Genomic DNA, 26306 nt, shown 5'->3' with positions numbered 1-26306 from the left:
TATGATATACTCCGGATTCCCTGCATTGTCCTTCTATATCGAGATACGTTTCTACGGAAACGATAGGATTTTCTTTGGGGTTCCGAGTATCTCTTTTCCGATGCATTATTCATCCTTTACTGTATCCCTCGCTCCCTCACATTGACGAATTAACACACAATTTGCGTCCATATGAAATACTCTGGATTCCCTGCATTGCCCTTCTAAATCGAGATACGTTTCTACGGAAACGATAGGATTTTCTTTGGGGTTCCGAGTATCTCTTTTCCGATGCATTATTCCTCCTTTACTGCATCCCTCGCTCCCTCACATTGACGAATTAACACACAATTTGCGTCCATATGAAATACTCTGGATTCCCTGCTTTGTCCTTCTAAATCGAGATACGTTTCTACGGAAACGACAGGATTTTCTTTGGGGTTCCGAGTATCTCTATTCCGATGCATTACTCCGCCTTTACTGCATCCCTCGCTAACTCACATTGACGAATTAACACACAATTTGCGTCCATATGAAATACTCTGGATTCCCTGCATTGTCCTTCTAAATCGAGATACGTTTCTACGGAAACGATAGGATTTTCTTTGGGGTTCCGAGTATCTCTTTTCCGATGCATTATTCCTCCTTTACTGCATCCCTCGCTAACTCAAATTGACGAATTAACACACAATTTGCGTCCATATGCAATACTCTGGATTCCCTGAATTGTCCATCTAAATCGAGATACGTTTCTACGGAAACGATAGGATTTTCTTTGGGGTTCCGTGTATCTCTTTTCCGATGCATTATTCCTCCTTTACTGCATCGCTCGCTCCCTCACATTGACGAATTAACACACAATTTGCGTCTATATGAAATACTCTGGATTCCCTGCATTGTCCTTCTAAATCGGGATTTGTTTCTACGGAAACGATAGGATTTTCTTTGGGGTTCCGAGTATCTCTTTTCCGATGCATTATTCCTACTTTACTGCATCCCTCGCTAACTCACATTGATGAATTAACACACAATTTGCGTCCATATGAAATACTCTGGATTCCCTGCATTGTCCTTCTAAATCGAGATACGTTTCTACGGAAACGATAGGATTTATTTGGGGTTCCGAGTATCTCTTTTCCGATGCATTACTCCTCCTTTACTGCATCCCTCGCTCCCTCACATTGAGGAATTAACACACAATTTGCGTCCATATGAAATACTCTGGATTCCCTGCATTGTCCTTCTAAATCGAGATACGTTTCTACAGAAACGATAGGATTATCTTTGGGGTTCCAAGTATCTCTTTTCCGATGCATTATTCCTCCTTTACTGCATCCCTCGCTCCCTCACATTGACGAATTATCACACAGTTTGCGTCCATATGAAATACACTGGATTCCCTGCATTGTCCTTCTAAATCGAGATACGTTTCTACGGAAACGATAGGATTTTCTTTGGGGTTCCGAGTATCTCTTTTCCGATGCATTATTCCTCCTTTACTGCATCCCTCGCTCCCTCCCATTGACGAATTAACACACAATTTGCGTCCATATGAAATACTCTGGATTCCTTGCATTGTCCTTCTAAATCGAGATACGTTTCTACGGAAACGATAGGATTTCTTTGGGGTCCTGTGTATCCTTTTTCCGATGCATTATTCCTCCTTTACTGCATCCCTCGCTCCCTCACATTGCCGAATTAACACACAATTTGCGTCCATATGAAATACTCTGGGTTCCCTGCATTATCTTTATAAAACGACATACGTTTCTATGGAAACGATAGGATTTTCTTTTTGGAGACGAGTATCTCTTTTCCGATGCATTATTCCTCCTTTACTGCATCTATTCCTCCTTTACTGCATCCCTCGCTCCCTCACATTGACGAATTAACACACAATTTGCGTCCATATGATATACTCTGAGTTCCCTGCATTGTCCTTCTAAATCGAGATACGTTTCTACGGAAACGATAGGATTTTCTTTGGGGTTCCGAGTATCTCTTTTCCAGTGCATTATTCCTCCTTTACTGCATTTCTCGCTCCCTCACATTGACGAATTAACACACAGTTTGCGTCCATATGAAATACTCTGGATTCCCTGCATTCTCCTTCTAAATCGAGATGCGTTTCTACGGAAACGATAGGATTTTCTTTGGGGTTCCGAGTATCTCTTTTCTGATGCATTATTCCTCCTTTACTGCATCCCTCGCTCCCTCACATTGACGAATTAACACACAATTTGCGTCCATATGAAATACTCTGGATTCCCTGCATTGTCCTTCTAAATCGAGATACGTTTCTACGGAAACGATAGGATTTTCTTTGAGTTTCCGAGTATCTCTTTTCCGATGCATTATTCCTCCTTTACTTCATCCCTCGCTCCCTCACATTGACGAATTAACACACAATTCGCGTCCATATGAAATACTCTGCATTCCCTGCATTGTCCTTCTAAATCGAGATACGTTTCTACGGAAACGATAGGATTTTCTTTGGGGTTCCGAGTATCTCTTTTCCGATGCATTATTCCTCCTTTACTGCATCCCTCGCTCCCTCACATTGACGAATTAACACACAATTTGCGTCCATATGAAATACTCTGGATTCCTTGCATTGTGCTTCTAAATCGAGATACGTTTCTACGGAAACGTTAGGATTTTCTTTGGGGTTCCGAGTATCTCTTTTCCGATGCATTATTCCTCCTTTACTGCATCCCTCGCTCCCTCACATTGCCGAATTAACACACTATTTGCGTCCATATGAAATACTCTGGGTTCCCTGCCTTATCTTTCTAAAACGAGATACGTTTCTATGGAAACGATAGGATTTTCTTTTTGGAGACGAGTATCTCTTTTCCGATGCATTATTCCTCCTTTACTGCATCTATTCCTCCTTTACTGCATCCCTCGCTCCCTCACATTGACGAATTAACACACAATTTGCGTCCATATGAAATACTCTGGATTCCCTGCATTGTCCTTCTAAATCGAGATACGTTTCTACGGAAACGATAGGATTTTCTTTGGGGTTCCAGGTATCTCTTTTCCGATGCATTATTCCTCCTTTACTGCATCCCTCGCTCCCTCACATTGACGAATTAACACACAGTTTGCGTCCATATGAAATACACTGGATTCCCTGCATTGTCCTTCTAAATCGTGATACGTTTCTACGGAAACGATAGGATTTTCTTTGGGGTTCCGAGTATCTCTTTTCCGATGCATTATTCCTCCTTTACTGCATCCCTCGCTCCCTCCCATTGACGAATAAACACACAATTTGCGTCCATATGAAATACTCTGGATTCCTAGCATTGTCCTTCTAAATCGAGAAACGTTTCTACGGAAACGATAGGATTTCCTTGGGGTTCCGAGTATCTCTTTTCCGATGCATTATTCCTCCTTTACTGCATCCCTCGCTCCCTCACATTGCCGAATTAACACACAATTTGCGTCCATATGAAATACTCTGGGTTCCCTGCATTATCTTTCTAAAACGAGATACGTTTCTACGGAAACGATAGGATTTTCTTTTGGTAGTCGAGTATCTCCTTTCCGATGCATTATTCCTCCTTTACTGCATCCCTCGCTCCCTCACATTGACGAATTAACACACAATTTGCGTCCATATGAAATACTCTGGATTCCCTGCATTGTCCTTCTAAATCGAGATACGTTTCTACGGAAACGATAGGATTTTCTTTGAGGTTCCGAGTATCTCTTTTCCGATGCATTATTCCTCCTTTACTTCATCCCTCGCTCCCTCACATTAACGAATTAACACACAATTTGCGTCCATATGAAATACTCTGCATTCCCTGCATTGTCCTTCTAAATCGAGATACGCTTCTACGGAAACGATAGGATTTTCTTTGGGGTTCCGAGTATCTCCCTTCCGATGCATTATTCCTCCTTTACTGCATCACTTGCTCCCTCACATTGACGAATTAACACACAATTTGCGTCCATATGAAATACTCTGGATTCCCTGCATTGTCCTTCTAAATCGAGATACGTTTCTACGGAAACGATAGGATTTTCTTTGGGGTTCCGAGTATCTCTTTTCCGATGCATTATTCCTCCTTTACTGCATCCCTCGCTCCCTCACATTGCCGAATTAACACACTATTTGCGCCCATATGAAATACTCTGGGTTCCCTGCATTATCTTTCTAAAACGAGATACGTTTCTACGGAAACGATAGGATTTTCTTTTGGGAGACGAGTATCTCTTTTCCGATGCATTATTCCTCCTTTACTGCATCTATTCCTCCTTTACTGCATCCCTCGCTCCCTCACATTGACGAATTAACACACAATTTCCGTCCATATGATATACTCTGGATTCCCTGCATTATCCTTCTATATCGAGGTACGTTTCTACGGAAACGATAGGATTTTCTTTGGGGTTCCGAGTATCTCTTTTCGATGCATTATTCATCCTTTACTGCATCTCTCGCTCCCTCACATTGACGAATTAACACACAATTTGCGTCCATATGAAATACTCTGGATTCCCTGCATTGTCCTTCTAAATCGAGATACGTTTCTACGGAAACGATAGGATTTTCTTTGGGGTTCCGAGTATCTCTTTTCCGATGCATTATTCCTCCTTTACTGCATCCCTCGCTCCCTCACATTGCCGAATTAACACACAATTTGCGTCCATATGAAATACTCTGGGTTCCCTGCCTTATCTTTCTAAAACGAGATACGTTTCTATGGAAACGATAGGATTTTCTTTTTGGAGACGAGTATCTCTTTTCCGATGCATTATTCCTCCTTTACTGCATCTATTCCTCCTTTACTGCATCCCTCGCTCCCTCACATTGACGAATTAACACACAATTTCCGTCCATATGATACACTCCGGATTCCTTGCATTGTCCTTCTATATCGAGGTACGTTTCTACGGAAACGATAGGATTTTCTTTGGGGTTCCGAGTATCTCTTTTCCGATGCATTATTCATCCTTTACTGCATCCCTCGCTCCCTCACATTGACGAATTAACACTCAATTTGCGTCCATATGAAATACTCTGGATTCCCTGCATTGTCCTTCTAAATCGAGATACGTTTCTACGGAAACGATAGGATTTTCTTTGGGGTTCCAAGTATCTCTTTTTTGATGCATTATTCCTCCTTTACTGCATCCCTCGCTCCCTCACATTGACGAATTAACACACAATTTGCGTCCATATGAATTACTCTGGATTCCCTGCATTGTCCTTCTAATTCGAGATACGTTTCTACGGAAACGACAGGATTTTCTTTGGGGTTCCGAGTATCTCTTTTCCGATGCATTATTCCTCCTTTACTGCATCCCTCGCTAACTCACATTGACGAATTAACACACAATTTGCGTCCATATGAAATATTCTGGATACCCTGCATTGTCCTTCTAAATCAAGATACGTTTCTACGGAAACGATAGGATTTTCTTTGGGGTCCCGAGTATCTCTTTTCCGATGCATTATTCCTCCTTTACTGCATCCCTCGCTCCCTCACAATGACGAATTAACACACAATTTGCGTCCATATGAAATACTCTGGATTCCCTGCATTGTCCTTCTAAATCGAGATACGTTTCTACGGAAACGATAGGATTTTCTTTGGGGTTCCGCGTATTTCTTTTCCGATGCATTATTCCTCCTTTACTGCATCCCTCGCTGCCTCACATTGACGAATTAACACACAATTTGCGTCCATATGAAATACTCTGGATTCCCTGCATTGTCCTTCTAAATCGAGATACGTTTCTACGGAAACGATAGGATTTTCTTTGGGGTTCCAGGTATCTCTTTTCCGATGCATTATTCCTCCTTTACTGCATCCCTCGCTCCCTCACATTGACGACTTAACACACAGTTTGCGTCCATATGAAATACACTGGATTCCCTGCATTGTCCTTCTAAATCGTGATACGTTTCTACGGAAACGATAGGATTTTCTTTGGGGTTCCGAGTATCTCTTTTCCGATGCATTATTCCTCCTTTACTGCATCCCTCGCTCCCTCCCATTGACGAATAAACACACAATTTGCGTCCATATGAAATACTCTGGATTCCTTGCATTGTCCTTCTAAATCGAGATACGTTTCTACGGAAACGATAGGATTTCCTTGGGGTTCCGAGTATCTCTTTTCCGATGCATTATTCCTCCTTTACTGCATCCCTCGCTCCCTCACATTGCCGAATTAACACACAATTTGCGTCCATATGAAATACTCTGGGTTCCCTGCATTATCTTTCTAAAACGAGATACGTTTCTACGGAAACGATAGGATTTTCTTTTGGTAGTCGAGTATCTCCTTTCCGATGCATTATTCCTCCTTTACTGCATCCCTCGCTCCCTCACATTGACGAATTAACACACAATTTGCGTCCATATGAAATACTCTGGATTCCCTGCATTGTCCTTCTAAATCGAGATACGTTTCTACGGAAACGATAGGATTTTCTTTGAGGTTCCGAGTATCTCTTTTCCGATGCATTATTCCTCCTTTACTTCATCCCTCGCTCCCTCACATTAACGAAATAACACACAATTTGCGTCCATATGAAATACTCTGCATTCCCTGCATTGTCCTTCTAAATCGAGATACGCTTCTACGGAAACGATAGGATTTTCTTTGGGGTTCCGAGTATCTCCCTTCCGATGCATTATTCCTCCTTTACTGCATCACTTGCTCCCTCACATTGACGAATTAACACACAATTTGCGTCCATATGAAATACTCTGGATTCCCTGCATTGTCCTTCTAAATCGAGATACGTTTCTACGGAAACGATAGGATTTTCTTTGGGGTTCCGAGTATCTCTTTTCCGATGCATTATTCCTCCTTTACTGCATCCCTCGCTCCCTAACATTGACAATTTAACACACAATTTGCATCCATATGAAATACTCTGGATTCCTTGCATTGTGCTTCTAAATCGAGATACGTTTCTACGGAAATGATAGGATTTTCTTTGGGGTTCCGAGTATCTCTTTTCCGATGCATTATTCCTCCTTTACTGCATCCCTCGCTCCCTCACATTGCCGAATTAACACACTATTTGCGTCCATATGAAATACTCTGGGTTCCCTGCATTATCTTTCTAAAACGAGATACGTATCTACGGAAACGATAGGATTTTCTTTTGGGAGACGAGTATCTCTTTTCCGATGCATTATTCCTCCTTTACTGCATCTATTCCTCCTTTACTGCATCCCTCGCTCCCTCACATTGACGAATTAACACACAATTTCCGTCCATATGATATACTCTGGATTCCCTGCATTGTCCTTCTATATCGAGGTACGTTTCTACGGAAACGATAGGATTTTCTTTGGGGTTCCGAGTATCTCTTTTCGATGCATTATTCATCCATTACTGCATCCCTCGCTCCCTCACATTGACGAATTAACACACAATTTGCGTCCATATGAAATACTCTGGATTCCCTGCATTGTCCTTCTAAATCGAGATACGTTTCTACGGAAACGATAGGATTTTCTTTGGGGTTCCGAGTATCTCTTTTCCGATGCATTATTCCTCCTTTACTGCATCTCTCGCTCCCTCACATTGACGAATTAACACACAATTTGCGTCCATATGAAATACTCTGGATTCCTTGCATTGTGCTTCTAAATCGAGATACGTTTCTACGGAAACGATAGGATTTTCTTTGGGGTTCCGAGTATCTCTTTTCCGATGCATTATTCCTCCTTTACTGCATCCCTCGCTCCCTCACATTGCCGAATTAACACACTATTTGCGTCCATATGAAATACTCTGGGTTCCCTGCATTATCTTTCTAAAACGAGATACGTTTCTGTGGAAACGATAGGATTTTCTTTTTGGAGACGAGTATCTCTTTTCCGATGCATTATTCCTCCTTTACTGCATCTATTCCTCCTTTACTGCATCCCTCGCTCCCTCACATTGACGAATTAACACTCAATTTCCGTCCATATGATATACTCCGGATTCCCTGAATTGTCCTTCTATATCGAGGTACGTTTCTACGGAAACGATAGGATTTTCTTTGGGGTTCCGAGTATCTCTTTTCCGATGCATTATTCATCCTTTACTGCATCCCTCGCTCCCTCACATTGACGAATTAACACACAATTTGCGTCCATATGAAATACTCTGGATTCCCTGCATTGTCCTTCTAAATCGAGATACGTTTCTACGGAAACGATAGGATATTCTTTGGGGTTCCGAGTATCTCTTTTCCGATGCATTATTCCTCCTTTACTGCATCCCTCGCTCCCTCACATTGACGAATTAACACACAATTTGCGTCCATATGAATTACTCTGGATTCCCTGCATTGTCCTTCTAATTCGAGATACGCTTCTACGGAAACGACAGGATTTTCTTTGGGGTTCCGAGTATCTCTTTTCCGATGCATTATTCCTCCTTTACTGCATCCCTCGCTAACTCACATTGACGAATTAACACACAATTTGCGTCCATATGAAATATTCTGGATTCCCTGCATTGTCCTTCTAAATCAAGATACGTTTCTACGGAAACGATAGGATTTTCTTTGGGGTTCCGAGTATCTCTTTTCCGATGCATTATTCGTCCTTTACTGCATCCCTCGCTCCCTCACATTGACGAATTAACACACAATTTGCGTCCATATGAAATACTCTGGATTCCCTGCATTGTCCTTCTAAATCGAGATACGTTTCTACGGAAACGATAGGATTTTCTTTGGGGTTCCAGGTATCTCTTTTCCGATGCATTATTCCTCCTTTACTGCATCCCTCGCTCCCTCACATTGACGAATTAACACACAGTTTGCGTCCATATGAAATACACTGGATTCCCTGCATTATCCTTCTAAATCGTGATACGTTTCTACGGAAACGATAGGTTTTTCTTTGGGGTTCCGAGTATCTCTTTGCCGATTCATTATTCCTCCTTTACTGCATCCCTCGCTCCCTCCCATTGACGAATTAACACACAATTTGCGTCCATATGAAATACTCTGGATTCCTTGCATTGTCCTTCTAAATCGAGATAAGTTTCTACGGAAACGATAGGATTTCCTTGGGGTTCCGAGTATCTCTTTTCCGATGCATTATTCCTCCTTTACTGCATCCCTCGCTCCCTCACATTGCCGAATTAACACACAATTTGCGTCCATATGAAATACTCTGGGTTCCCTGCATTATCTTTCTAAAACGAGATACGTTTCTACGGAAACGATAGGATTTTATTTGGTAGTCGAGTATCTCCTTTCCGATGCATTATTCCTCCTTTACTGCATCCCTCGCTCCCTCACATTGACGAATTAACACACAATTTGCGTCCATATGAAATACTCTGGATTCCCTGCATTGTCCTTCTAAATCGAGATACGTTTCTACGGAAACGATAGGATTTTCTTTGGGGTTCCGAGTATCTCTTTTCCGATGCATTATTCATCCTTTACTGCATCCCTCGCTCCCTCACATTGACGAATTAACACACAATTTGCGTCCATATGAATTACTCTGGATTCCCTGCATTGTCCTTCTATTTCGAGATACGTTTCTACGGAAACGACAGGATTTTCTTTGGGGTTCCGAGTATCTCTTTTCCGATGCATTATTCCTCCTTTACTGCATCCCTCGCTAACTCACATTGACGAATTAACACACAATTTGCGTCCATATGAAATATACTGGATTCCCTGCATTGTCCTTCTAATTCAAGATACGTTTCTACGGAAACGATAGGATTTTATTTGGTAGTCGAGTGTCTCCTTTCCGAGCATTATTCCTCCTTTACTGCATCCCTCGCTCCCTCACATTGACGAATTAACACACAATTTGCGTCCATATGATATACTCTGAATTCCCGGCATTGTCCTTCTAAATCGAGATACGTTTCTACGGAAACGATAGGATTTTCTTTGGGGTTCCGAGTATCTCTTTTCCAATGCATTATTCCTCCTTTACTGCATTTCTCGATCTCTCACATTGACGAATTAACACACAATTTGCGTCCATATGAAATACTCTGGATTCCCTGCTTTCTCCTTCTAAATCGAGATGCGTTTCTACGGAAACGATAGGATTTTCTTTGGGCTTCCGAGTATCTCTTTTCCGATGCATTATTCCTCCTTTACTGCATCCCTCGCTCCCTCACATTGACGAATTAACACACAATTTGCGTCCATATGAAATACTCTGGATTCCCTGCATTGTCCTTCTAAATCGAGATACGTTTCTACGGAAACGATAGGATTTTCTTTGAGGTTCCGAGTATCTCTTTTCCGATGCATTATTCCTCCTTTACTTCATCCCTCGCTCCCTCACATTGACGAATTAACACACAATTTGCGTCCATATGAAATACTCTGCATTCCCTGCATTGTCCTTCTAAATCGAGATACGCTTCTACGGAAACGATAGGATTTTCTTTGGGGTTCCGAGTCTCTCTTTTCCGATGCATTATTCCTCCTTTACTGCATCCCTTGCTCCCTCACATTGACGAATTAACACACAATTTGCGTCCATATGAAATACTCTGGATCCCCTGCATTGTCCTTCTAAATCGAGATACGTTTCTACGGAAACGATAGGATTTTCTTTGGGGATCCGAGTATCTCTTTTCCGATGCATTATTCCTCCTTTACTGCATCCCTCGCTCCCTCACATTTACGAATTAACACACAATTTGCGTCCATATGAAATACTCTGGATTCCTTGCATTGTGCTTCTAAATCGAGATACGTTTCTACGGAAACGATAGGATTTTCTTTGGGGTTCCGAGTATCTCTTTTCCGATGCATTATTCCTCCTTTACTGCATCCGTCGCTCCCTCACATTGCCGAATTAACACACTATTTGCGTCCATATGAAATACTCTGGGTTTCCTGCATTATCTTTCTAAAACGAGATACGTTTCTACGGAAACGATAGGATTTTCTTTTGGTAGTCGAGTATCTCCTTTCCGATGCATTATTCCTCCTTTACTGCATCCCTCGCTCCCTCACATTGACGAATTAACACACAATTTGCGTCCATATAATATACTCTGAATTCCCTGCATTGTCCTTCTAAATCGAGATAGGTTTCTATGGAAACGACAGGATTTTTTTGGGGTTCCGAGTATCTCTTTTCCGATGCATTATTCCTACTTTACTGCATCCCTCGCTAACTCACATTGATGAATTAACACACAATTTGCGTCCATATGAAATACTCTGGATTCCCTGCATTGTCCTTCTAAATCGAGATACGTTTCTACGGAAACGATAGGATTTTCTTTGGGGTTCCAGGTATCTCTTTTCCGATGCATTATTCCTCCTTTACGGCATCCTTCGCTCCCTCACATTGACGAATTAACACACAGTTTGCGTCCATATGAAATACACTGGATTCCCTGCATTATCCTTCTAAATCGTGATACGTTTCTATGGAAACGATAGGATTTTCTTTGGGGTTCCGAGTATCTCTTTTCCGATGCATTATTCCTCCTTTACTGCATCCCTCGCTCCCTCCCATTGACGAATTAACACACAATTTGCGTCCATATGAAATACTCTGGATTCCTTGCATTGTCCTTCTAAATCGAGATACGTTTCTACGGAAACGATAGGATTTCCATGGGGTTCCGGGTATCTCTTTTCCGATGCATTATTCCTCCTTTACTGCATCCCTCGCTCCCTCACATTGCCGAATTAACACACAATTTGCGTCCATATGAAATACTCTGGGTTTCCTGCATTATCTTTCTAAAACGAGGAACGTTTCCACGGAAACGATAGGATTTTCTTTTGGTAGTCGAGTATCTCCTTTCCGATGCATTATTCCTCCTTTACTGCATCCCTCGCTCCCTCACATTGACGAATTAACACACAATTTGCGTCCATATGATATACTCTGAATTCCCTGCATTGTCCTTCTAAATCGAGATACGTTTCTACGGAAACGATAGGATTTTCTTTGGGGGTTCCGAGTATCTCTTTTCCAATGCATTATTCCTCCTTTACTGCATTTCTCGATCCCTCACATTGACGAATTAACACACAATTTGCGTCCATATGAAATACTCTGGATTCCCTGCATTCTCCTTCTAAATCGAGATGCGTTTCTACGGAAACGATAGGATTTTCTTTGGGATTCCGAGTATCTCTTTTCCGATGCATTATTCCTCCTTTACTGCATCCCTCGCTCCCTCACATTGACGAATTAACACACAATTTGCGTCCATATGTAATACTCTGGATTCCCTGCATTGTCCTTCTAAATCGAGATACGTTTCTACGGAAACGATAGGATTTTCTTTGAGGTTCCGAGTATCTCTTTTCCGATGCATTATTCCTCCTTTACTTCATCCCTCGCTCCCTCACATTGACGAATTAACACACAATTTGCGTCCATATGAAATACTCTGCATTCCCTGCATTGTCCTTCTAAATCGAGATACGCTTCTACAGAAATGATAGGATTTTCTTTGGGGTTCCGAGTATCTCTTTTCCGATGCATTATTCCTCCTTTACTGCATCCCTTGCTCCCTCACATTGACGAATTAACACAAAATTTGCGTCCATATGAAGTACTCTGGATTCCCTGCATTGTCCTTCTAAATCGAGATACGTTTCTACGGAAACGATAGGATTTTCTTTGGGGATCCGAATATCTCTTTTCCGATGCATTATTCCTCTTTTTACTGCATCCCTCGCTCCCTCACATTGACGAATTAACACACAATTTACGTCCATATGAAATGCTCTGGATTCCTTGCATTGTGCTTCTAAATCGAGATACGTTTCTACGGAAACGATAGGATTTTCTTTGGGGTTCCGAGTATCTCATTTCCGATGCATTATTCCTCCTTTACTGCATCCCTCGCTCCCTCACATTGCCGAATTAACACACTATTTGCGTCCATATGAAATACTCTGGGTTCCCTGCATTATCTTTCTAAAACGAGATACGTTTCTACGGAAACGATAGGATTTTCTTTTGGGAGACGAGTATCTCTTTTCCGATGCATTATTCCTCCTTTACTGCATCTATTCCTCCTTTACTGCATCCCTCGCTCCCTCACATTGACGAATTAACACACAATTTCCGTCCATATGATATACTCCGGATTCCCTGCATTGTCCTTCTATATCGAGGTACGTTTCTACGGAAACGATAGGATTTTCTTTGGGGTTCCGAGTATCTCTTTTCCGATGCATTATTCATCCTTTACTGCATCCCTCGCTCCCTCACATTGACGAATTAACACACAATTTGCGTCCATATGAAATACTCTGGATTCCCTGCATTGTCCTTCTAAATCGAGATACGTTTCTACGGAAACGATAGGATTTTCTTTGGGGTTCCGAGTATCTCTTTTCCGATGCATTATTGATCCTTTACTGCATCCCTCGTTCCCTCACATTGACGAATTAACACACAATTTGCGTCCATATGAAATACTCTGGATTCCCAGCATTGTCCTTCTAAATCGGGATTCGTTTCTACGGAAACGATAGGATTTTCTTTGGGGTTCCGAGTATCTCTTTTCCAATGCATTATTCCTCCTTTACTGCATCCCTCGCTCCCTCACATTGACGAATTAACACACAATTTGCGTCCATATGAAATACTCTGGATTCCGTGCATTGTCATAAATCGAGATACGTTTCTACGGAAACGATAGGATTTTCTTTGGGGTTCCGCGTATCTCTTTTCCGATGCATTATTCCTCCTTTACTGCATCCCTCGCTCCCTCACATTGTCGAATTAACACACAATTTGCGTCCATATGAAATACTCTGGGTTCCCTGCATTGTCCTTCTAAATCGAGATACGTTTCTACGGAAACGATAGGATTTTCTTTGGGGTTCCGAGTATCTCTTTTCCGATGCATTATTCCTACTTTACTGCATCCCTCGCTAACTCACATTGATGAATTAACACACAATTTGCGTCCATATGAAATACTCTGGATTCCCTGCATTGTCCTTCTAAATCGAGTTACGTTTCTACGGAAACGATAGGATTTTCTTTGGGGTTCCGAGTATCTCTTTTCCGATGCATTATTCCTCCTTTACTGCATCCCTCGCTCCCTCACATTGCCGAATTAACACACAATTTGCGTCCATATGAAATACTCTGGTTTCCCTGCATTATCTTTCTAAAACGAGATACGTTCCTACGGAAACGATAGGATTTTCTTTTGTGAGTCGAGTATCTCCTTTCCGATGCATTATTCCTCCTTTACTGCATCCCTCGCTCCCTCACACTGACGAGTTAACACACAATTTGCGTCCAGATGATATACTCTGAATTCCCTGCATTGTCCTTCTAAATCGAGATACGTTTCTACGGAAACGATAGGATTTTCTTTGGGGTTCCGAGTATCTCTTTTCCAATGCATTATTCCTCCTTTACTGCATTTCTCGCTCCCTCACATTGACGAATTAACACACAATTTGCGTCCATATGAAATACTCTGGATTCCCTGCATTTTCCTTCTAAATCGAGATGCGTTTCTACGGAATCGATAGGATTTTCTTTTGGGAGACGAGTATCTCTTTTCCGATGCATTATTCCTCCTTTACTGCATCTATTCCTCCTTTACTGCATCCCTCGCTCCCTCACATTGACGAATTAACACACGATTCCCGTCCATATGATATACTCCGGATTCCCTGCATTGTCCTTCTATATCGAGGTACGTTTCTACGGAAACGATAGGATTTTCTTTGGGGTTCCGAGTATCTCTTTTCCGATGCATTATTCATCCTTTACTGCATCCCTCGCTCCCTCACATTGACGAATTAACACACAATTTGTGTCCATATGAAATACTCTGAATTCCCTGCATTGTCCTTCTAAATCGAGATACGTTTCTACGGAAACGATAGGATTTTCTTTGGGGTTCCGAGTATCTCTTTTCCGATGCATTATTCCTCCATTACTGCATCCCTCGCTCCCTCACATTGACGAATTAACACACAATTTGCGTCCATATGAAATACTCTGGATTCCCTGCATTGTCCTTCTAATTTGAGATACGTTTCTACGGAAACGACAGGATTTTCTTTGGGGTTCCGAGTATCTCTTTTCTGATGCATTATTCCTCCTTTACTGCATCCCTCGCTAACTCACATTGACGAATTAACACACAATTTGCGTCCATATGAAATACTCTGGATTCCCTGCATTGTCCTTCTAAATCAAGATACGTTTCTAGGGAAACGATAGGGTTTTCTTTGGGGTTCCGAGTATCTCTTTTCCGATGCATTATTCCTCCTTTACTGCATCCCTCGTTCCCTCACATTGACGAATTAACACACAATTTGCGTCCATATGAAATACTCTGGATTCCCAGCATTGTCCTTCTAAATCGGGATTCGTTTCTACGGAAACGATAGGATTTTCTTTGGGGTTCCGAGTATCTCTTTTCCAATGCATTATTCCTCCTCTACTGCATCCCTCGCTCCCTCACATTGACGAATTAACACACAATTTGCGTCCATATGAAATACTCTGGATTCCCTGCATTGTCCTTCTAAATCGAAATACGTTTCTACGGAAACGATAGGATTTTCTTTGGGGTTCCGCGTTTCTCTTTTCCGATGCATTATTCCTCCTTTACTGCATCCCTCGCTCCCTCACATTGACGAATTAACACAAAATTTGCGTCCATATGAAATACTCTGGGTTCCCTGCATTGTCCTTCTAAATCGAGATACGTTTCTACGGAAACGATAGGATTTTCTTTGGGGTTCCGAGTATCTCTTTTCCGATGCATTATTCCTCCTTTACTGCATCCCTCGCTCCCTCACATTGCCGAATTAACACACAATTTGCGTCCATATGAAATACTCTGGGTTCCCTGCATTATCTTTCTAAAACGAGATACGTTTCTACGGAAACGATAGGATTTTCTTTGGGGTTCCGAGTATCTCTTTTCCGATGCATTATTCCTACTTTACTGCATCCCTCGCTAACTCACATTGATGAATTAACACACAATTTGCGCCCATCTGAAATACTCTGGGTTCCCTGCATTATCTTTCTAAAACGAGATACGTTTCTACGGAAACGATAGGATTTTCTTTTGTGAGTCGAGTATCTCCTTTCCGATGCATTATTCCTCCTTTACTGCATCCCTCGCTCCCTCACACTGACGAATTAACACACAATTTGCGTCCATATGAAATACTCTGCATTCCCTGCATTGTCCTTATAAATCGAGATACGCTTCTACGGAAACGATAGGATTTTCTTTGGGGTTCCGAGTATCTCTTTTCCAATGCATTATTCCTCCTTTACTGCATTTCTCGCTCCCTCACATTGACGAATTAACACACAATTTGCGTCCATATGAAATACTCTGGATTCCCTGCATTTTCCTTCTAAATCGAGATGCGTTTCTACGGAATCGATAGGATTTTCTTTTGGGAGACGAGTATCTCTTTTCCGATGCATTATTCCTCCTTTACTGCATCTATTCCTCCTTTACTGCATCCCTCGCTCCCTCACATTGACGAATTAACACACGATTCCCGTCCATATGATATACTCCGGATTCCCTGCATTGTCCTTCTATATCGAGGTACGTTTCTACGGAAACGATAGGATTTTCTTTGGGGTTCCGAGTATCTCTTTTCCGATGCATTATTCATCCTTTACTGCATCCCTCGCTCCCTCACATTGACGAATTAACACACAATTTGTGTCCATATGAAATACTCTGAATTCCCTGCATTGTCCTTCTAAATCGAGATACGTTTCTACGGAAACGATAGGATTTTCTTTGGGGTTCCGAGTATCTCTTTTCCGATGCATTATTCCTCCTTTACTGCATCCCTCGCTCCCTCACATTGACGAATTAACACACAATTTGCGTCCATATGAAATACTCTGGATTCCCTGCATTGTCCTTCTAATTTGAGATACGTTTCTACGGAAACGACAGGATTTTCTTTGGGGTTCCGAGTATCTCTTTTCTGATGCATTATTCCTCCTTTACTGCATCCCTCGCTAACTCACATTGACGAATTAACACACAATTTGCGTCCATATGAAATACTCTGGATTCCCTGCATTGTCCTTCTAAATCAAGATACGTTTCTAGGGAAACGATAGGGTTTTCTTTGGGGTTCCGAGTATCTCTTTTCCGATGCATTATTCCTCCTTTACTGCATCCCTCGTTCCCTCACATTGACGAATTAACACACAATTTGCGTCCATATGAAATACTCTGGATTCCCAGCATTGTCCTTCTAAATCGGGATTCGTTTCTACGGAAACGATAGGATTTTCTTTGGGGTTCCGAGTATCTCTTTTCCAATGCATTATTCCTCCTCTACTGCATCCCTCGCTCCCTCACATTGACGAATTAACACACAATTTGCGTCCATATGAAATACTCTGGATTCCCTGCATTGTCCTTCTAAATCGAAATACGTTTCTACGGAAACGATAGGATTTTCTTTGGGGTTCCGCGTTTCTCTTTTCCGATGCATTATTCCTCCTTTACTGCATCCCTCGCTCCCTCACATTGACGAATTAACACAAAATTTGCGTCCATATGAAATACTCTGGGTTCCCTGCATTGTCCTTCTAAATCGAGATACGTTTCTACGGAAACGATAGGATTTTCTTTGGGGTTCCGAGTATCTCTTTTCCGATGCATTATTCCTCCTTTACTGCATCCCTCGCTCCCTCACATTGCCGAATTAACACACAATTTGCGTCCATATGAAATACTCTGGGTTCCCTGCATTATCTTTCTAAAACGAGATACGTTTCTACGGAAACGATAGGATTTTCTTTGGGGTTCCGAGTATCTCTTTTCCGATGCATTATTCCTACTTTACTGCATCCCTCGCTAACTCACATTGATGAATTAACACACAATTTGCGTCCATCTGAAATACTCTGGGTTCCCTGCATTATCTTTATAAAACGAGATACGTTTCTACGGAAACGATAGGATTTTCTTTTGTGAGTCGAGTATCTCCTTTCCGATGCATTATTCCTCCTTTACTGCATCCCTCGCTCCCTCACACTGACGAATTAACACACAATTTGCGTCCAGATGATATACCCTGAGTTCCCTGCATTGTCCTTCTAAATCGAGATACGTTTCTACGGAAACGATAGGATTTTCTTTGAGGTTCCGAGTATCTCTTTTCCGATGCATTATTCCTCCTTTACTTCATCCCTCGCTCCCTCACATTGACGAATTAACACACAATTTGCGTCCATATGAAATACTCTGCATTCCCTGCATTGTCCTTATAAATCGAGATACGCTTCTACGGAAACGATAGGATTTTCTTTGGGGTTCCGAGTATCTCTTTTCCGATGCATTATTCCTCCTTTACTGCATCCCTTGCTCCCTCACATTGACGAATTAACTCACAATTTGCGTCCATATGAAATACTCTGGATTCCCTGCATTGTCCTTCTATATCGAGATACGTTTCTACGGAAACGATAGGATTTTCTTTGGGGTTCCGAGTATCTCTTTTCCGATGCATTATTCCTCCTTTACTGCATCCCTCGCTCCCTCACATTGACGAATTAACACACAATTTGCGTCCATATGAAATACTCTGGGTTCCCTGCATTGTCCTTCTAAATCGAGATACGTTTCTACGGAAACGATACGATTTTCTTTGGGGTTCCGAGTATCTCTTTTCCGATGCATTATTCCTCCTTTACTGCATCCCTCGCTCCCTCACATTGACGAATTAACACACAATTTGCGTCCATATGAAATACTCTGGGTTCCCTGCATTATCTTTCTAAAACGAGATACGTTTCTACGGAAACGATAGGATTTTCTTTGGGGTTCCGAGTATCTCTTTTCCGATGCATTATTCCTACTTTACTGCATCCCTCGCTAACTCACATTGATGAATTAACACACAATTTGCGTCCATATGAAATACTGTGGGTTCCCTGCATTATCTTTCTAAAACGAGATACGTTTCTACGGAAACGATAGGATTTTCTTTTGTGAGTCGAGTATCTCCTTTCCGATGCATTAATCCTCCTTTACTGCATCCCTCGCTCCCTCACACTGACGAATTAACACACAATTTGCGTCCAGATTATATACTCTGAATTCCCTGCATTGTCCTTCTAAATCGAGATACGTTTCTACGGAAACGATAGGATTTTCTTTGGGGTTCCGAGTATCTCTTTTCCAATGCATTATTCCTCCATCACTGCATTTCTCGCTCCCTCACATTGACGAATTAACACACAATTTGCGTCCATATGAAATACTCTGGATTCCCTGCATTCTCGTTCTAAATCGAGATGCGTTTCTACGGAAACGATAGGATTTTCTTTGGGGATCCGAATATCTCTTTTCCGATGCATTATTCCTCCTTTACTGCATCTCTCGCTCCCTCACATTGACGAATTAACACACAATTTGCGTCCATATGAAATACTCTGGATTCCCTGCATTGTCCTTCTAAATCTAGATACGTTTCTACGGAAACGATAGGATTTTCTTTGAGGTTCCGAGTATCTAATTTCCGATGCATTATTCCTCCTTTACTTCATCCCTCGCTCCCTCACATTGACAAATTAACACACAATTTGCGTCCATATGAAATACTCTGCATTCCCTGCATTGTCCTTCTAAATCGAGATACGCTTCTACGGAAACGATAGGATTTTCTTTGGGGTTCCGAGTATCTCTTTTCCGATGCATTATTCCTCCTTTACTGCATCCCTTGCTCCCTCACATTGACGAATTAACACACAATTTGCGTCCATATGAAATACTCTGGATTCCCTGCATTGTCCTTCTAAATCGAGATACGTTTCTACGGAAACGATAGGATTTTCTTTGGGGTTCCGAGTATCTCTTTTCCGATGCATTATTCCTCCTTTACTGCATCCCTCGCTCCCTCACATTGACGAATGAACACACAATTTGCGTCCATATGAAATACTCTGGATTCCTTGCATTGTCCTTCTAAATCGAGATACGCTTCTACAGAAACGGTAGGATTTTCTTTGGGGTTCCGAGTATCTCTTTTCCGATGCATTATTCCTCCTTTACTGCATCCCTCGCTCCCTCACATTGCCGAATTAACACACAATTTGCGTCCATATGAAATACTCTGGATTCCTTGCATTGTCCTTCTAAATCGAGATACGTTTCTACGGAAACGATAGGATTTTTTTGGGGTTCCGAGTATCTCTTTTCCGATGCATTATTCCTCCTTTACTGCATCCCTCGCTCCCTCACATTGCCGAATTAACACACAATTTGCGTCCATATGAAATACTCTGGGTTCCCTGCATTATCTTTCTAAAACGAGATACGTTTCTACGGAAACGATAGGATTTTCTTTGGGGTTCCGAGTATCTCTTTTCCGATGCATTATTCCTACTTTACTGCATCCCTCGCTAACTCACTTTGATGAATTAACACACAATTTGCGTCCATATGAAATACTCAGGATTCCCTGCATTGTCCTTCTAAATCGAGATACGTTTCTACGGAAACGATAGGATTTTCTTTGGGGTTCCGAGTATCTCTTTTCCGATGCATTATTCCTACTTTACTGCATCCCTTGCTCCCTCACATTGACGAATTAACACACAATTTGCGTCCATATGAAATACTCTGGATTCCCTGCATTGTCCTTCTAAATCGAGATACGTTTCTACGGAAACGATAGGATTTTCTTTGGGGTTCCGAGTATCTCTTTTCCGATGCATTATTCCTCCTTTACTGCATCCCTCGCTCCCTCACATTGACGAATGAACACACAATTTGCGTCCATATGAAATACTCTGGATTCCTTGCATTGTCCTTCTAAATCGAGATACGCTTCTACAGAAACGGTAGGATTTTCTTTGGGGTTCCGAGTATCTCTTTTCCGATGCATTATTCCTCCTTTACTGCATCCCTCGCTCCCTCACATTGCCGAATTAACACACAATTTGCGTCCATATGAAATACTCTGGATTCCTTGCATTGTCCTTCTAAATCGAGATACGTTTCTACGGAAACGATAGGATTTTTTTGGGGTTCCGAGTATCTCTTTTCCGATGCATTATTCCTCCTTTACTGCATCCCTCGCTCCCTCACATTGCCGAATTAACACACAATTTGCGTCCATATGAAATACTCTGGGTTCCCTGCATTATCTTTCTAAAACGAGATACGTTTCTACGGAAACGATAGGATTTTCTTTGGGGTTCCGAGTATCTCTTTTCCGATGCATTATTCCTCCTTTACTGCATCCCTCGCTCCCTCACATTGCCGAATTAACACACAATTTGCGTTCATATGAAATACTCTGGGTTCCCTGCATTATCTTTCTAAAACGAGATACGTTTCTACGGAAACGATAGGATTTTCTTTGGGGTTCCGAGTATCTCTTTTCCGATGCATTATTCCTACTTTACTGCATCCCTCGGTAACTCACATTGATGAATTAACACACAATTTGCGTCCATATGAAATACTCTGGGTTCCCTGCATTATCTTTCTAAAACGAGATACGTTTCTACAGAAACGATAGGATTTTCTTTTGTGAGTCGAGTATCTCCTTTCCGATGCATTATTCCTCCTTTACTGCATCCCTCGCTCCCTCACACTGACGAATTAACACACAATTTGCGTCCAGATGATATACTCTGAATTCCCTGCATTGCCCTTCTAAATCGAGATACGTTTCTACGGAAACGATAGGATTTTCTTTGGGGTTCCGAGTATCACTTTTCCAATGCATTATTCCTCCTTTACTGCATTTCTCGCTCCCTCACATTGACGAATTAACACACAATTTGCGTCTATATGAAATACTCTGGATTCCCTGCATTCTCCTTCTAAATCGAGATGCGTTTCTACGGAAACGATAGGATTTTCTTTTGGGAGACGAGTATCTCTTTTCCGATGCATTATTCCTCCTTTACTGCATCTATTCCTCCTTTACTGCATCCCTCGCTCCCTCACATTGACGAATTAACACAGAATTTCCGTCCATATGATATACTCCGGATTCCCTGCATTGTCCTTCTATATCGAGGTACGTTTCTACGGAAACGATAGGATTTTCTTTGGGGTTCCGAGTATCTCTTTTCCGATGCATTATTCATCCTTTACTGCATCCCTCGCTCCCTCACATTGACGAATTAACACACAATTTGCGTCCATATGAAATACTCTGGATTCCCTGCATTGTCCTTCTAAATCGAGATACGTTTCTACGGAAACGATAGGATTTTCTTTGGGGTTCCAAGTATCTCTTTTCCGATGCATTATTCCTCCTTTACTGCATCCCTCGCTCCCTCACATTGACGAATTAACACCCAATTTGCGTCCATATGAATTACTCTGGATTCCCTGCATTGTCCTTCTAATTCGAGATACGTTTCTACGGAAACGACAGGATTTTCTTTGGGGTTCCGAGTATCTCTTTTCCGATGCATTATTCCTCCTTTACTGCATCCCTCGCTAACTCACATTGACGAATTAACACACAATTTGCGTCCATATGAAATATTCTGGATTCCCTGCATTGTCCTTCTAAATCAAGATACGTTTCTACGGAAACGATAGGATTTTCTTTGGGGTCCCGAGTATCTCTTTTCCGATGCATTATTCCTCCTTTACTGCATCCCTCGCTCCCTCACAATGACGAATTAACACACAATTTGCGTCCATATGAAATACTCTGGATTCCCTGCATTGTCCTTCTAAATCGAGATACGTTTCTACGGAAACGATAGGATTTTCTTTGGGGTTCCGCGTATTTCTTTTCCGATGCATTATTCCTCCTTTACTGCATCCCTCGCTCCCTCACATTGACGAATTAACACACAATTTGCGTCCATATGAAATACTCTGGATTCCCTGCATTGTCCTTCTAAATCGAGATACGTTTCTACGGAAACGATAGGATTTTCTTTGGGGTTCCAGGTATCTCTTTTCCGATGCATTATTCCTCCTTTACTGCATCCCTCGCTCCCACACATTGACGAATTAACACACAGTTTGCGTCCATATGAAATACACTGGATTCCCTGCATTGTCCTTCTAAATCGTGATACGTTTCTACGGAAACGATAGGATTTTCTATGGGGTTCCGAGTATCTCTTTTCCGATGCATTATTCCTCCTTTACTGCATCCCTCGCTCCCTCCCATTGACGAATAAACACACAATTTGCGTCCATATGAAATACTCTGGATTCCTTGCATTGTCCTTCTAAATCGAGATACGTTTCTACGGAAACGATAGGATTTCCTTGGGGTTCCGAGTATCTCTTTTCCGATGCATTATTCCTCCTTTACTGCATCCCTCGCTCCCTCACATTGCCGAATTAACACACAATTTGCGTCCATATGAAATACTCTGGGTTCCCTGCATTATCTTTCTAAAACGAGATACGTTTCTACGGAAACGATAGGATTTTCTTTTGGTAGTCGAGTATCTCCTTTCCGATGCATTATTCCTCCTTTACTGCATCCCTCGCTCCCTCACATTGACGAATTAACACACAATTTGCGTCCATATGAAATACTCTGGATTCCCTGCATTGTCCTTCTAAATCGAGATACGTTTCTACGGAAACGATAGGATTTTCTTTGAGGTTCCGAGTATCTCTTTTCCGATGCATTATTCCTCCTTTACTTCATCCCTCGCTCCCTCACATTAACGAATTAACACACAATTTGCGTCCATATGAAATACTCTGCATTCCCTGCATTGTCCTTCTAAATCGAGATACGCTTCTACGGAAACGATAGGATTTTCTTTGGGGTTTCGAGTATCTCCCTTCCGATGCATTATTCCTCCTTTACTGCATCCTTTGCTCCCTCACATTGACGAATTAACACACAATTTGCGTCCATATGAAATACTCTGGATTCCCTGCATTGTCCTTCTAAATCGAGATACGTTTCTACGGAAACGATAGGATTTTCTTTGGGGTTCCGAGTATCTCTTTTCTGATGCATTATTCCTCCTTTACTGCATCCCTCGCTCCCTCACATTGACAATTTAACACACAATTTGCATCCATATGAAATACTCTGGATTCCTTGCATTGTGCTTCTAAATCGAGATACGTTTCTACGGGAACGATAGGATTTTCTTTGGGGTTCCGAGTATCTCTTTTCCGATGCATTATTCCTCCTTTACTGCATCCCTCGCTCCCTCACATTGCCGAATTAACACACTATTTGCGTCCATATGAAATACTCTGGGTTCCCTGCATTATCTTTCTAAAACGAGATACGTTTCTACGGAAACGATAGGATTTTCTTTTGGGAGACGAGTATCTCTTTTCCGATGCATTATTCCTCCTTTACTGCATCTATTCCTCCTTTACTGCATCCCTCGCTCCCTCACATTGACGAATTAACACACAATTTCCGTCCATATGATATACTCTGGATTCCCTGCATTGTCCTTCTATATCGAGGTACGTTTCTACGGAAACGATAGGATTTTCTTTGGGGTTCCGAGTATCTCTTTTCGATGCATTATTCATCCTTTACTGCATCCCTCGCTCCCTCACATTGACGAATTAACACACAATTTGCGTCCATATGAAATACTCTGGATTCCCTGCATTGTCCTTCTAAATCGAGATACGTTTCTACGGAAACGATAGGATTTTCTTTGGGGTTCCGAGTATCTCTTTTCCGATGCATTATTCCTCCTTTACTGCATCTCTCGCTCCCTCACATTGACGAATTAACACACAATTTGCGTCCATATGAAATACTCTGGATTCCTTGCATTGTGCTTCTAAATCGAGATACGTTTCTACGGAAACGATAGGATTTTCTTTGGGGTTCCGAGTATCTCTTTTCCGATGCATTATTCCTCCTTTACTGCATCCCTCGCTCCCTCACATTGCCGAATTAACACACTATTTGCGTCCATATGAAATACTCTGGGTTCCCTGCATTATCTTTCTAAAACGAGATACGTTTCTGTGGAAACGATAGGATTTTCTTTTTGGAGACGAGTATCTCTTTTCCGATGCATTATTCCTCCTTTACTGCATCTATTCCTCCTTTACTGCATCCCTCGCTCCCTCACATTGACGAATTAACACACGATTTGCGTCCATATGAAATACTCTGGATTCCCTGCATTGTCCTTCTAAATCGAGATACGTTTCTACGGAAACGATAGGATTTTCTTTGGGGTTCCAGGTATCTCTTTTCCGATGCATTATTCCTCCTTTACTGCATCCCTCGCTCCCTCACATTGACGAATTAACACACAGTTTGCGTCCATATGAAATACACTGGATTCCCTGCATTATCCTTCTAAATCGAGATACGTTTCTTCGGAAACGATAGGATTTTCTTTGGGGTTCCGAGTATCTCTTTTCCGATGCATTATTCCTCCTTTACTGCATCCCTCACTCCCTCCCATTGACGAATTAACACACAATTTGCGTCCATATGAAATACTCTGGATTCCTTGCATTGTCCTTCTAAATCGAGATACGTTTCTACGGAAACGATAGGATTTCCTTGGGGTTCCGAGTATCTCTTTTCCGATGCATTATTCCTCCTTTACTGCATCCCTCGCTCCCTCACATTGCCGAATTAACACACAATTTGCGTCCATATGAAATACTCTGGGTTCCCTGCATTATCTTTCTAAAACGAGATACGTTTCTACGGAAACGATAGGATTTTATTTGGTAGTCGAGTATCTCCTTTCCGATGCATTATTCCTCCTTTACTGCATCCCTCGCTCCCTCACATTGACGAATTAACACACAATTTGCGTCCATATGAAATACTCTGGATTCCCTTCATTGTCCTTCTAAATCGAGATACGTTTCTACGGAAACGATAGGATTTTCTTTGGGGTTCCGAGTATCTCTTTTCCGATGCATTATTCATCCTTTACTGCATCCCTCGCTCCCTCACATTGACGAATTAACACACAATTTGCGTCCATATGAATTACTCTGGATTCCCTGCATTGTCCTTCTAATTCGAGATACGTTTCTACGGAAACGATAGGATTTTCTTTGGGGTTACGAGTATCTCTTTTCCGATGCATTATTCCTCCTTTACTGCATCCCTCGCTAACTCACATTGACGAATTAACACACAATTTGCGTCCATATGAAATATACTGGATTCCCTGCATTGTCCTTCTAATTCAAGATACGTTTCTACGGAAACGATAGGATTTTATTTGGTAGTCGAGTATCTCCTTTCCGATGCATTATTCCTCCTTCACTGCATCCCTCGCTCCCTCACATTGACGAATTAACACACAATTTGCGTCCATATGATATACTCTGAATTCCCGGCATTGTCCTTCTAAATCGAGATACGTTTCTACGGAAACGATAGGATTTTCTTT

Source organism: Schistocerca nitens, chromosome 2 (genome assembly GCF_023898315.1).
Source record: "Schistocerca nitens isolate TAMUIC-IGC-003100 chromosome 2, iqSchNite1.1, whole genome shotgun sequence".
NCBI classification, from domain to species: Eukaryota; Metazoa; Arthropoda; class Insecta; order Orthoptera; family Acrididae; genus Schistocerca; species Schistocerca nitens.
Note: the sequence above shows the minus strand (reverse complement) of the source record.